At 35.8% G+C, this 13,847-nt stretch overlaps 1 pseudogene; it reads right to left on the reverse strand.

The window, feature by feature from the left end:
* Nucleotides 1-4,004: 4,004 nt before the first annotated feature.
* On the reverse strand, nt 4,005-9,223 carry LOC110113009 (annotated as a pseudogene).
* Nucleotides 9,224-13,847: the final 4,624 nt, after the last annotated feature.

Consider the following 13,847-nt stretch of genomic DNA (forward strand, 5'->3'; position numbering starts at 1 on the left):
CCAACTTGAATGACCAAGTTTAACAAGTTTATATCTAAGGGGATACTAAGTGCTAACTTGGATAGAGTATGCTTGGAATTAGGGTTTGAGCTGTTGAGTTGAGATTATGAGCACCCACACCAATTTTGCATGATTGGTTACCTTAATTTTTGGCTCTTTGAATCTCTTTCTTACATAGTAAATGAGCTAATTATTTATTGTTTCTTCTTGGATTAGGACAAATCTAAGAGTATCCTTATTGACTCTAAGGAATAGAAATAGATTTTCCCTAATTATAGGCTCTATAATAATAGATGCAAGGATATGAGAAGTATAAGTTGTTGGAAAATGACCTCATGTTCCATGCTACATGTGAAATGCTTGATGCTCCATCAAACTTTGTTAAGGTTATTTGACTTAAAGATAAAGCATTTGAGCCTAATAAACTAGTGAGACATTGAAAATATCTTATGGTCTTGGGTAATGGCATATCCAAGATCATCTTCACTTTATTAAAGTTCACTTTGATACCTTTTATGGTGATGAGGAACACCAGGAACTTACATTAACCTATACATAAAGTACACTTTGGTAGATTAAGTCACGTATTATATATTTTAGTGTGCAAATGTCTCTTTAAAGTTTGAATTTGTTTGTTTAATTACTTAGTTTTCATTAACAGGTAATCATGTGATGATAAGTTGCCCCTGTATGCTTTAGTCCAAAAGGCATTAACTAGTATTAATACAATATTTCCCCTATGATGAAGGATGTCTTCTTGTATTCATCAGGATGCATCTTCATTTATTGATAACTTGATAACACATCAAGGAAGCACATAATTAGGAATCCAATAACCAACTTGACCAACAAGTCAATCTTCAGAGCGAGCACCCATAATTTGTGTGAGTTCAAGTTGGTAAACTACGTGTATATTCTCCATTTTGCTTTCACATTCTCAACCATTACCAAGTTGGAGATCCAATCAAAGTATTTAACTTTCCTAATGAAGTTAGCATCCATAAGCTTGTGGAGGTCCTGCATAATGGGTTTAGGCCATGATCATTGTAGTCTCTCTTATTTTTCTTCTTGATAAGCCTAACCTCTATCTTAATATTTAGCCTATGGAAGGCGAGTTTGATGTTTATTCCTGGCATGTTAGCAACAGTCTAAGTAAAGATGCTGAGATTTTTATTAGAACTTAGTTCTGTTCAACACGATGTTTTAGGTTGAAAGACAAGCTTACTCGCAGAGTTTGCTCTAGGTTGTCTTTTATCATTAGGACCTCCTCCACTACTTCAATGGTATATTTCCTAGTGATGTCTCCACTTTAAGTTACAACACTTCCTCGAAAGACTTCCCAACCTTATTTACACCTTCCAATTAGTAAGCCTACGACTATATTTTGTAGCCCCTGTTCTTAATTTCCTAACCTCCAGCAAGGAACATGTTTGCAATATGATATATTGAGACAACTACCATACAAGTATTATGAGTGATCATCTAAAGATCGGAATATAAATGGAGATCACATCCACACTATGAAGTTGACCATCATTGTATATTGGTGCTTGCCTCACTCCATATCACAGTAGGGAAATCATTCCTTTGGTCTCCAACCTCTTACTAGAGATATCATAAGGAGGACCTACAATGGGATGAGTTGGGAAGTGATCATGTTATATTTAAAATGTGGTTAAAATTTGTTAATAAGACTACAAATATCAATGGCGATGATGCTGATATGATGGTTTCTATAAGAATGGTGACCACAACAATGTCAATGAAAGATTTCTAACTCATCGGCCTACTCACTTTAGTGAAGGTGATTGGCACAATTTTAGTTATTAGTGTGTGGGGCATTGTCTTCATGTTTTCTTCTCTAATGTAATGTCCAATCATCTCTCAAGATTTCTCTACTTAGTCTCCTTCAATAATAGTAGGCTCAACCCCAACGATGTGGCTGGCACAAGTGAGAACAAACTTGTTCCATTTGTCTTCTACTAGCACCTTGTCTAGTTGCATGCCCGAGTTCACTAAGGTGGACTCTTTCAAGTTTTTTATTTTATTAGATCTTCCGCAAACCCTCGGAGGTGCCTACATTCTTCGTTTCATGCCTATGATCTTTTAGGCATGCATAGAATTATGAGGTGTCATCACTACGACCACCCACCTTCATTAGATTTTGAGTGGGACGTGATGGTTGGGTACTGGTAAGTGAGATGTGCTCTATCATCTCTATATGGGCAATCTTTAGATGTCCCTTCTTATAATCATGGGGTAGGCAATGTCGTGATTCTAAGGGGTCTCATCAACAAGGGCACCCGCTTTTATCCATGGTGGCATCAACCTTATGGTGCAAACAATTTTCCTTTTAGGTTATGGCCCACCAAGGTGACTTCAGTAATGCCCACAACTCTAGTGGTAATTATGCCTTGACATTAACTCCTTCGAATGTGAGTGGCTAATGAGTACTAGACCACACAAGTTCATTCTTTTACATGCTTATGGTTGTAAGTGAATGCCAAGAGTATATCTGGATGGTCCATCCGACAATCCTTGTGTCAGTGTGACCTGTGTAATTGTCGCTCTAGGTCATTGACTTCTAGCATTTCTCTCTTGTACCTAATGACGAAGCTACCTATTGACTCACTTGGTTCTAATATCAACTTCAAAAGAGCTTTTGAGCTCTTTAGTGGTGTTTGAGTGCTTATGAATTGTCTATTGAATATCTCTTTAAATTTTGAGAATGAGATGATGACATCCAATTGTAAGCTGAAAACCATAGAAGGGTGGACGCCTTATAAGCATAAATTGATATAAAAAAGCATGAAGTTCAAAATATAAGTTTTAATCCCTCATTTATTAAATTAAGAGGGCTATAGAAAAAATCTACTATAAACAAAAGTAATATATATATGATATGGCATGTCCACACTGACACATACATGTAACTTGAATTAATTAGGATACACATAGCCCTTTGCCTTTGATGTGTCCCTTTGCCTCTGAGAAGACCCACTAGCAAAACCTTGGGTGAGTCTTCAAGAGTCAGAATCTACAACAATTCTACCTAGATAAGTACCTGGGGAAATATTTTAAGTCCCTAGAGATAAAAATGTCTCTTGAGCAAAAAGTGATTGCAGTCCAAGAACAAATACTATTAACAAAGTCATGATCATAGGTTAAATAAGTTTATGCTTCCTATAGTTTGAACAAGGATATCCTTAAAAGTCAACTGGCTTTGGTTGTGGGCAATTATTATGGGGAGAGCAAGCTCTCACAAGGAGAGTGCCCCTATTGGTGAAGCTCTCACAAGGTTAGTGCCCCTAAAGCCGAAGACTTGTCTAAGAAAGTCTACTATACGAACTCCTCAGTAATGAGCACATCTTTATTCCAATCCTCTAGATTCGAGTTCCTATGCCACAAGATTTATAAAAGAATTCCCCTTTACTTGTGGATTGGAGCACACTTTCAGGACATGGTTTCCTCAGGACAAGCATTGTGGTAAGCACATATTTCCTATGACCAAGCTCCTTAACAAAACTGTTTAGGTACCTTTGAGTTACATATATGAGCATATACGAAAATGCAAGCTAAGCATGAGATCAAATTTTTAATACTTAATTTTTCTTTTATCACTTTTGTTTTTATCTTAAACAAGTCATAAGTAAGCTCTCCACATTTTTACTCTGAGCACTACAAGACATGGGATAGCCAAATCTGCTCCATTCTCAGGAGCTTTACAATTTAAAATTTCCTTTGCCATGTGCAAGATTTTAAATCATGAGTAACCTCCCACATGCCCATCATAATGACGATTTGATGTTTTGAATGCTCATAAATCTTCATGCTAGAGACGAGAGTGCGTATATACAAGTCAAATAAAAGTATAAAATTGTTTTGTACACAGATAAAATGACTAAATAGCAAACTATCGATGGAATCTCTCATGATAATCCAATGTAGAATCTGAAGACGGCATCAACTAAGAGAACTGTGAATGAGAGATCTAAAAGTACTGGTCATGTTTGAGCCATTTGGAAGCTCGCTTCGTGATCCAAAGAAGTTAGCCAATCTATAAGTGCATTGTTGACGAGCTCAGGTTCCTCATCATGAGGGCAATGACCCGCTTTCAAGTTTACGATGCTCGTGTTTGGATAAAACTCTTTAATTCTGACTGCTTTTGCAGGCCTTACCCAGGGGTCCAGATCACCCCATAACAGCAGCAGTGGGCATGACAACTTCTGCAGTATGCTATCAAGCGTGTAATTGCTCTGGTCAATCATAAATCTTGTCATCAACCTACAAAAATAATCAACATTCATGTTTTCTATATCGAACAAAAATTTTCATTCCAAGCGGAAAAGACGGAAACTATAGCACTTTAATTACCGATAATACACTTCTCCTGCATTTGGATCTCCTGCAGGTATGGTAATGGATTCCACAAGATAATCATCAACATTGGAGGTGTTTATATAGACCTGGATACATTCAGATAATAGAACACGCATGAATAGATACCAATAGGAAACCAAATCCATACAGGATGAAACATGGCTATCTATACAGGAATGGAATTTGTTTAACGTGACAAAAACAAAGGTTACTGTAAACTGAAAACAGGATAGTAAACTTCTGGATATTTAAGATATGCATGGACTAGAGAGTATACATCATCTACAGTTACCATGGTGACTGTAGAGATGCAATATGGCATTCCAGCCATCCAATTCACATTGGATGGCAATAGTTGAATCTAGAAAAGCTAGAATAATTTGGAAAAAAGTTAATGGATTCAATCTTAACAGACGAAATTAAATTGGATGGTTGCGATGCCACAAATGTACATGCAATTACCATGAAATATGCTGAGAATCTGCACTCTGAAAAAAAGGAAATGAAAAATGTCATTCTCATACTTGAAATTGAAAAAACAATCAACTTATGCCATGACTTGGTTAAAAGATTTGAGCGATTATTGTAGTGTATGGAGTACCATACACTTTTCAACACTGATTTGACTCTAAAAGGCTGCTTTGCTTGCCAAAATAGAATGCCAAGAAAGACTCTTTGGAACGTCAGCATCACGGGGTTGAATAGATATTTATTTTTAGCTGACTCTTCATTGTTGATGACGGGATTTATGTTCGAGTCTCTAAATTGGCCAGCAGTGTTCAGGAGAACTAAACCACGAACAAGCTGAGGCAACTCTGATGCTGTAAACAAAGCCGTGAATCCTCCAAGACTGGAGATTGTTTATAGGTCAAATATCAGTTTTTAACAATCAATATTAAAAGTAGCTTCTCTCCTTCAAAGCGAATGCATGACAAACTCATAGTATAGAAGTGCACAGAAAATTTTGAAATTCAATGAAAATGTAATTTAAAATTACCGTTTAGAAGCAGAGTCTAAGTTAAAAAAATACAATAAAAAAAAAAAAAAAGATGAGGTTGGAAAGTATAAAGATAATAAGCGCACCCTTTGAGAAGATTACTGAATACTATAAAGATAATGAAATCATACATACGGCATTTTTACATTACATAAAAGTATAATAAGCATTTGCCAGTTTAAACACTATGGTTAGTGAACAATTTCTCAACTCACTATGACTTGGTATGAGCGAAGAGGGTTTAAACATGACTTTTGGAATGCAACCGTAATTCTATTGCTAAATATGACCAAAAATCAGTAATAAGAAGGTTGCCGGTACCTATTACCGACTAAAATTGCAGGTTCTTTAACATTATCCTTCATGAAATCAGCCACCTGGTCCTTCCAGATTGTTGCATCGTACTTAATGATCTTTCTCGCTCCATCCAAATCCAAGCAAATCTAAAGCATAAACCTTATACTTTTTGCCAGTTCTGGGATGTTGTACCTGAAGGTTGAATCAAAGTACCTCGCCACTTTGTAGCCCTAGTAATAAAAAAGAAAGCTCACGTTGTAAGCACTGATTTAATTAACTCACATTGTAAGCACTGATTTTAAATCTAGATTTAGCATGTATTTATTTTCAAATTGGTAATCCTCAATGAGTCTGAACAAGATTGTTTATGTTGCTATATTCAATATCTTAACTTATCTTGAGAAGGAAATCCACAATATGAAGCTTCAAAGTAAGGTTTAATCAGTACTTTTGTCAAAGATTTAAAAAAAAAAAACTGAGTTTCACTTGGATTGTCCAAAATTACCTATATATTTCATGCACAGGTAATCAAGTAAAAATTGATCACAGATATTGAGCTTTAATGAAATAAGTGCAAGACAAACTGATAGGAAGTGCTTGCAGAAATTTAGAAAAAGTCTTAGCTAAAATCTGATTTCAGCAAATTTAGAAAACCCATGTCAAGAAAACTATGGAAAAGAACAAACGAGCACTTTTTTTTATTGAAAGTCTTATGAAAGAAATAGAAGGTACAAGTGGATCTTTAATTGGAGAGGAAGATCCATCTCTCTAGAATCTCTAGCCATTGGCTAGAGCCTAAATACCCTAAGAACAATCTAAATTCAACAAACAACAGATACATCTAACTCAAGGAAATTCACCTACTTAATACAAACAATAAACATCAAATACCCAAACAGCCTCCCTAAATTTCCTCCCAAATCTGCCCTACTTTTTTAATTATTTTCCTACAAAATAAGCCCTCAAATCAACCCCCAAATCTGCCCTCTTCAATTAGAAAACATTTCCTAATTAATCCTCTCCAAATCAGCCCCTCAAATTTGACCTCTTCAATTAAGAAATATTTCCTAAATAAACCCCTCTAGATCAGCCCCCAAATATGACCTCTTCAATTAAGAAATATTTCCTAATCAAAACCCATCCAAATCAGCTCCCAAATTAGTCCCCCTCTTTTATGGCTTCCGCTCCCACTGTATAATACTCCCACCTCCTTTCTCAGCTTCCTTGTCATTCCAGATGATGAGAATCTAAAGAGTTCGATCTTTACACATATGCCCTAATGTATACCTCTCATCACATCTGAAACATAACCCCTTTGCATGCCTATCTTGCACCTCTGTTTCCATAAGGCGTTTGAAGTTGTCTCCTTGGAACTCCATGCCCTTCCCCTTCGGTGCTTCCCTTTGAAACAATATCATCTAGGTTCTCGATGCCACGGTCGTAGAGGTACTCTTATAAGCCCCTCCCATGATGTTGCTCCTACTGGCCTTCTTATGTTGATACTTTTTCTCCACCCTCTGAGCAAGCTCTGTTGTCTCTCTCAACCCTCTAGGTCTTAGTATCCTGAGCTCTGCTTGTATGTCCTCCCTAAGCCCCTTCATGAAATTCTTTTCTAACCCTTCCTAAAAAATTCATCTCAGTCTTCCCAACAATAGCTCAAACTTCTCCTGATACTCCATGACTATCTCCTCTTGAGTTAGAGCATATAATTGTTCGTGAAGGTCACCTTCCTGAATGGCTCAAAAATGCTCCAACAAACGCTCCTTAAGTTCCCCCATGAATAGATCAGATACTGAGTCTCCCTCTATTGAAACCAAGCTAGGGCTTTTCCCTCCAAACATAGCCCTGTAACCATGAGTTTTTCCCCTACCGTCAAGCCATTAATCGCAAAGTAATGCTCCACCCGATACACCCATCCCCGAGCTTCTCCCCCTTCAAACACTGGCATCTTTAACTTTCTTGATCTCGCATCAATACCCAAATGGCTCCCTCTATTAGTTCCTCCTATGTAATGATGGTGCAAATCTCTCCCTTCCTCCCTTGGCTAATTTGGACCCCATGGTTTCGCCCAACCATGACCTCCACCATTCCACCTCTCCCCATATACAGGTAGTCTCACAAAGGGTTTGGAATCCCCCCTCCTTGCTATCCTTCCTTTGGTATACCCCGATTTGCCCATCAATAGAGCCCCCCGTGGTGGTCCTTGATGGAAAATACTCTCCACTTCATCATTGTCCTCCACAATCTCCTTCCCTTTGGTTCGCCCACGGAACAACCGATGAGTCTTTTGATTGCATTTCGATCAACTTCTTCATCATCTCTTCCATATTTTTTAAGTGGCTCTCTATGGATGAGAGCCTCCCTTCCATGCCGGAATATCTTTCCTCTACTCTGGCCTTAAGATTTTCCATCTGGCCTTCCAACACCTCAATCTTCTTTGTTGTCATTCATGGATTTATGTTCCAAACCATGAAAAACAATAAAATTGGCGAATTTGGTCTTCAAACGGCGAAAATCAATAATTTGGGAAGAAAAATACAGCAGAAATTAGCGATGGGGCCTTAAATTTCAGCATAGGACACCGCTCTGATATCAGCTTGATAGGAAGTGCTTGCAGAAATTTAGGAAAATCCTTTGCAAAAATCTAATTTCAATAATTTCAAAAAACCCATGACAAGAAAATCAAGAATAGAACACACAAGAATATTTTTTTTATTTAATGTTTTATGAAAAAAAAAGAAAAGATAAAAGTGGATCTTGAATTGGAGAGAAGATCCGGCTCTCCCAAATCTCTTGCCTCCATCTAAAGCCCAAACACCCTAAGGACAATAAATATTCAGCAAACAACACATACCCCTAACCTTAAGAAAATCACCTATTTTAAACAAATAATAAACAACAAATACCCAATTAGCCCTCCCTCAATTCCCTCCCAAATCTATCTTATTTCCTTAAGTATTTTCCCTCCCAAATCAGCTCTCAAATTAGGCCCTAATTCTTCCCTTTTCAATTAAGAAATATTTTCTAATTAATACCCTACAAATCAGCCCTCAAATATGTCCTCCTCAATTAAGAAATATTTCATAATTAATCCACAGAAATGATCCCCCCTCTCCTATGGCTCCTTCTCCCGCCATATCACAAACCTACAAGTGAAATGATTTTAGATGATGAAAAGTAATAACATTTGGCTCAGGCTGACAATCACATACAATCACAATTTTTTCAGAATGAGCAACGGTGATGGTCAGTGCATAATAACACTAACTAATATAGAGGCATGAATCTTCATTCAGAGCAACTAAAATCCATAAAGTTTAAAGTCCCAAAGAATAAAAACTACAGACATATGGATGTGGTTTCAACTTATTATTGAGAACAGAAAATTAACAACTATATCGAATAGGCAAACCTCCAGTGGAAAGCTGAAGCTCCAAATCCATGGATAAGAACAATAGGAAGCCCTCGTCCTTGCTCTATGTAGTGTATCTTCCGACCTCTCCAAGTCCAAAAGTTATAACCCTATGGTCTTAATGGCAGCTTCTCCATCCCTAGGAATGCTTTAAGTTAACTTCCACTACATGATTCAATAGTGGCGTAACAGAATATGGTAGCCACATACAGCTTTAATGCCTTCTTAACTAAATTAAACAAAGAAAATAAAACCATATACCATTTCTTAATAGATAAAAAAAATATAGTAAATAAACATTATGATTTACAATTGTCTTTCTACTCCGTGCATGCAGCCGAAGATAATTCTTTTAAGCATAGTCATGCTTATTCTTCTTAGAATTTTATTGCAAAATATTAACCATGATGAGTGCATTAAGCATCAAATAAACACTTCTAGTGGAGCAATTATTATGAAATATTAACACATGAAGTAAACCAAACTCTCAGGAGGCTGATTCAAAAAATCTGAGTAAAAGAAATTTAAAAGAAAAAGATAAAAATAAAGAAGAAGAAGAAGAAGAAGAATCACAGGCATTCAGTCTGTTACTCCTAAGATGCCTACTAACAATTAGTTGAATAATTCTTGAATCAAAAAATCTAATATTAATGTTTCCAACCTAGATTTTCGAAAGGATTTTGTAGGAGAAGATGTTGTGGTAAAGCTTCTTTCAGCAAATGAAATGGAGAACTCAAATAAGCTTTGAAAATCTATGGTTATAAAAGTCTTTGGGGATAATACTCCATCTAAAATGAATATCATGGAGTTAAGAAGACAATGGTCACACTTTGGTAAATTTCATTTAACAATGTTTGGTTTGGGATGGGTGCTTTATGCATTCGATGAACAAAAAGCATTGGAATCAGTCTTCTCCAACGGTCTGTGGTATGTGAAGGATAACATAATTGGGTTGGATAGGTGGTCCCCATCATTTTCTCCTTTATCCTTGAAAGGACTATCTACACCAGTTTGGATTAGAATGCCAAACTTACCTCTCCAATGCTGGGACAAAATCAACATTTACAGGATTGCTTCTATGGTTAGGAAACTGTATATGATCGATGGAAATATGTTCCAATGGAGAAGAAAAGAATTTGCTAGAATTTGCGTTCGTATCAATTTAGATGGAAGGCTCCCTTTGGGTGTTTGGGTTGAAGGATGCTCAGGAAAATTCTTCCAAAGAATTAAAAACAAAAAGATTCCCAACTTTTGTTTCAATTGTGGTAAAATAGGTCATCTGAAGAATAATTGCTCGGATTTGATTTTAAAGGCTGTTCAAACAACTAAAGGCACTGAATCTATGGGTACAAAAGAAAATTCAATTCAAGGAGTTGAATCAGCTAATTTGGTTGATCAAAATAATGTTGAATACGAGCCGTGGATACATGTGAATTTTAGTAGGAAAAAAATAAAAAAAACAAAGGTCCAAGGATTAATATGCAACATCACTGGAATGGAAATATTGGAAAATCTAATATTCCAGTGAAGCATTATAGGAAGGTCGACAAAGTTATTACCAAAGACTGTGGAAACAAAGAGCTGGAAGTAAATGCTACTGTTGTGGAAGAAGTTTTGAAAGATCCTGCAGATATTCAAGCTACCTCTATTCAACAGTTGGATGTAAAAATTGATCTGGGTATGGCTTTTCACTCTTCTATAATTTCCATTGATGAAAATAAATTTAAATTATTAGAAGAAGAAGTTGAGGAAGGAGAGATGGTAGTATCTGATATGGTTGTATCTCCTAAAGACAAACTCTGTTCAGTGCATACCAGAAAATAGTAGCATGAATGTTGAAATAGATATGGCAGTTGAGGTTGATGGTGGGAAAGAAACAGGATCCAAAAATAAAGGATTTAAATAACATAAAGGTTTAGGTCCTATAAAAATGGCTACTAGAAGTAGAAGATTGGAGGGAGATCTTAATGAAAAAATGGGGAATCCTTCCCCTCTTTTACAATGATGTCATTCAATTCCTTTTGGAATTGTAGAGGAGCTAGGAAGAGTAGAGCTTCTCTATACAATAAGGAGTTTGTGAAAGACAATGGGGGTTTTTTTTTTTTGGTTTGCTAGAATCTAAGGTTTCCTTGTTTGATAGAAGAGAGGTAGACTTGTTAATTGGTGCGGATTAGAATTATTTCCAAGTCCCTTCTGAAGGATTATCTTGTGGTATTATGGTGTTATGGAGATCTAACAAGACATCATTTGGAGTTTTGGAATCTTCTCAGCAAGTTATTATTTGAGAGCTTGAGATTCTAAATAAAGGATGTTGGAGAATACCACTATTTATGGCACCAAGGATGTATATAAAAGGAGAATACCTTGGGAAAAGTTACAGATTTATTCTTCAAAGAAATTATCTTTGGTGATTGGGGGAGATTTTATTTATCTTCTCAGTAAGGAAGATAAAAGAGGTGGAAAAAGATTTGTTTATTCCCTAGGAGCCAAAGAAATAGAAGTTTTTCATGCAAATAATGATCTACATGAAGTGGGTTGTGTTGGACCCAAATTAACCTGGTGTAATAACCAATCTAGAGTAGATAGAATTCTAGAATGATTGGATAGATGTTACTTAAACTCAATGAATTTCTGCTCTCCTCATCATTTGATGGTAAGGCACTTGTCTACAATTGCTTCGAACCATTGTCCAATTCTGTTAAACCTTCTGGAATATAATTCAAACTATAAAAAGATAATTAGATTTGAAGACGTTTGGGCCTCAAATCTAGCATCTTTTGTTGTGGTGAAGAATATTTGGAGGAAAAATGTTGTGGGTGATTATAGGAAAGTATTAAATCATATAATGAAGAGATCATTGAAGGCATTGTACTATTGGAGCAAGGAAAAACATAAAGCTTTTGTCCAGGCGAAGGATAGTATACTTAAAGAGATATTGGAGCTTTAGAAAAAAGAATGCAAAGAAGGTGGGCTCTCGGATGATGATAACTGGACACTCAAAGTCAAGGTGGGAGAATTCAACTCTAATTTAGCTCGGATTAACACTTCGTGGAGATAGCGTGCCAAAGTCAAATGGGCAACTGAAGGGGATTGCAACTCCAAATTCTTTCATGCATTTTCTAGTGCAAGAAGGAATTCCAACTTTATTAGTAAAATTAAAGTTCTGACGGTTTGGAGGTTGAAGATCAACATCTAAATGAAGACATTTAAATTGGGTTTTTTGAAAATAAATGGAAATTTAGAAATTGCAATTTGGAAGGCTAGCCCAATCCAAACAACTGTCTGGATGAAGATGATATCTGCCTTTTGAACAAGGATTACTCTATTGAAGAAGTGGAAATGGTAATTAAACAATCTGGAAACTATTCTGCACTAGGGTATGAAGGAGTTACATACTCCTTTCTTAAAGGATATTGGGCCATCATCAAGGAAGATCTTTGGAATGCTTTAAACCAATTTTTTCAATCGGGAAGAGTGAATCCCAAGCGGAAAGAAATGTTAGTTGTTTTTATTCCTAAGGTATCTAATCCTAATTCTCCTTCCAATTTCATACCAATCAGTCTATGTAATGTGGTTTATAAGGTTGCTACAAAGATTATTGTAAATAGATTAACATCCATCATGCCTAAAGTGATCTCTTAAGAACAAGAAGTATTTTTGAAAGGTATATCTATGTCGTATCATATCTTTGTGGCTCTTGAAATTTTCCACAAATTTAGATATTCAAAAACTTCAAAAGGATTTTTTTTCTTTTAAATTAGATTTTGAACAAGCCTATGACTCCATGGTTTGGCCAACATTGGAGAAAGTCTTAAAATACTTTAATTTTCCTACTGCTATGATTTTAGAATGTGTAAGAGAATCAAAATTTTCATTGGTAATTAATGGGAATACTTCAAGATGGATTGAGGCAAGATGTGGATTTTGTAAATATTATCCCTTATCACCATTTATGCTTATTATTTGTGCTCAACTTTTATCCAATGCGTTTAAACAAGGAGGTGATAAATATCGTGTACGCCTTAGTCAAAGTAGCCCCAAGATCGCTCATTTGCTATAAGCAGATGACATCATAATCTTCTGAGAAGCAAATTTGAAGGTGGTAAAGAAGATCAAACATATAGTGGAAGACTTTGTAGTTGGACTGGACAAAAAATAAATGTAAATAAGTCATGCATTCTATTCAGAAATATGGTAAGAAAAAGGAGAAAAATGACTATATCTCACATTATGAGTATAAAAGTAGTCAAAAAAATTTCATTATCTTGAATCCAAGATATCTTTAAGAAGGTTAGTTGGAGGAGATTTTCAATTTGTTATTGAAAAGGCTTTGAAAATGATTAACATTTTGGCAAGTAAATTCATTTCCTTGGTGGGAAAAATAAATTTGGTCAAAATAGTGTTACTTTCTTATACTGTTTTCATTGCACACATTCCTTGGTTCCAAAGGGCTTACTTGATGAGATTGATAAACTTTGTAGAAGTTTTATTTGGAATAATATGAATGGTAATTGTGGACTTCATTATGTAAATTGGAATATTATGTGCTTACCTTTGGAATGGGGTGGGAGAGCACTTCATTCTTGTCATGATAAAGTTGGGCCGCTTAAAGCAAAACTTGCTTGGACGTATAATCAAGAGGAGGAAACATTGTTGCATAACGCTTTGTTTCCTAAATATGGTTACTTATATGGGGATAATTTCTCAAGAAAGATGCATTCTACAGCTTGGAAAATTATTTATGATGGGGTAGTATTTCTA

This window comes from Dendrobium catenatum, unplaced genomic scaffold (genome assembly GCF_001605985.2).
Source record: "Dendrobium catenatum unplaced genomic scaffold, ASM160598v2 fragScaff_scaffold_1682, whole genome shotgun sequence".
Taxonomy (NCBI): domain Eukaryota; kingdom Viridiplantae; phylum Streptophyta; class Magnoliopsida; order Asparagales; family Orchidaceae; genus Dendrobium; species Dendrobium catenatum.